This window comes from Arachis hypogaea, chromosome 19 (genome assembly GCF_003086295.3).
Source record: "Arachis hypogaea cultivar Tifrunner chromosome 19, arahy.Tifrunner.gnm2.J5K5, whole genome shotgun sequence".
In the NCBI taxonomy this organism is placed as follows: Eukaryota; Viridiplantae; Streptophyta; class Magnoliopsida; order Fabales; family Fabaceae; genus Arachis; species Arachis hypogaea.
This window is the reverse complement of record NC_092054.1, coordinates 62,726,781-62,728,685: the sequence shown is the minus strand read 5'-3', so window position 1 is coordinate 62,728,685 and position 1,905 is coordinate 62,726,781.

Sequence of the window (1,905 nt, the reverse complement as noted above, 5' to 3'; positions counted from 1 at the left end):
TCAAGATCTGTGGACCCCACAGGATCCCCACCTACCCCACCTCTTCTTCTCTCCTCTTCACACCTTTCCATACACTCTTCCCCAAATACCCTTCACCTATCAAATCCTACCCTCTTCTCCATATCCTCTTCACCACTCACATCCATCCATCATAAACCCCACCTACCTCACCATTCAAATTCAAACCATTCCCATCCCAAACCCACCCCTTCATGACCGAATTCCCTCTCTCTTCTACCCTATAAATATCCCTCCTCACTACCTTCACTTTCACACATCACAAACACTTCTTTCCCCCTTGGCCGAAACATAACCCGCCTCCATCTCCATCATTTCTTCTTCTTCTACTCCTTTCTTTCTTCTTTTACTCGAGGACGAGCAAACCTTTTAAGTTTGGTGTGAAAAAAGCTCTGCTTTTCTATTTTTTCATAACCATTAATGGCACCTAAGGCTGGAGAAATCTCTAGAAAGAGGAAAGGGAAGGAAATTACTTCCACCTCCGAGTCATGGGAGATGGAGAGATTCATCTCAAAGGTCCATCAAGACCACTTCTATGAAGTTGTGGCCAAGAAAAAGGTGATCCCCGAGGTCCCCTTCAAGCTCAAAAAGAGTGAATATCCGGAGATCCGATGTGAGATTCAAAGAAGAGGTTGGAAAGCTCTCACTAACCCAATCCAGCAAGTTGGAATCTTAATGGTTCAAGAGTTCTATGCTAATGCATGGATCACTAGGCACCATGACCAAAGTATGAACCCGAACCCAAAGAATTGGCTCACAATGGTTCGGGGAAATTACTTGAATTTCAGTCTGGAAAATGTAAGGTTGGTATTTAACTTGCCAATGATGAGAGGAGATCCTCATCCTTTCACTATTAACTTTGATCAAAGGTTGGACCAAGTCCTTAGGGACATTTGTGTGGAAGGTGCTCAATGGAAGAGAGACTCAAGAGGCAAGCCGGTTCAATTAAGAAGGCTTGACCTCAAACCCGTGGCTAGGGGATGGTTGTAGTTTATCCAACGCTCTATCATTCCTACTAGCAACCGGTCTGAAGTTCCAATAGACTGGGCTATCATGATCCATAGTATTATGATTGGCGAGGAAGTAGAAGTTCATGAGATCATATCCCAAGAACTCTACAAGGTGGCGGATAAGCCCTCTACTTTGGCAAATTTAGCCTTCCCTCATATCATCTGTACCCTATGCAATTCAGCTGGAATTGTCATAGAGGAAGACATCCTCATTGAAGGAGACAAGTGATCAGCGGATAATTTATACGCTTTTTGGCATTGTTTTTAGGTAGTTTTCAATATGTTTTAGTTACTTTTTATTATATTTTTATTAGTTTTTAAATAAAAATCACATTTCTAGACTTTACTATGAGTTTATGTGTTTTTCTGTGATTTCAGATATTTTCTGGCTGAAATTAAGGGACCTGAGCAAAAATCTGATTCAGAGGCTGAAAAAGGACTGCAGATGCTGTTGGATTCTGACCTCCCTGCACTCGAAATATATTTTCTGGAGATACAGAAACCCAATTAGTGCTTTCTCAATTGCGTTGGAAAGTAGACATCCAGGGCTTTCCAGCAATATATAATAGTCCATACTTTTCCTGAGTTTTGATAACGCAAACTGGCGTCTGAACGCCCATTTTCTACCCTATTATGGCGTTAAACACCAGAACTGGCATAAAAGCTGGAGTTAAACGCCCAAACTGGCACCAAAGCTGGCGTTTAACTCCAAAAAGAGTCTCTACATGTGAAAGCTTCAATGCTCAGCTCAAGCACATACCAAGTGGGCCCCGGAAGTGGATTTCTGCACTATCTGCACTTAGTTACTTATTTTTTGTAACCCTAGCTACTAGTTTAGTATAAAAACTACTTTTAGTGATTTATTTTAGATCTTTGA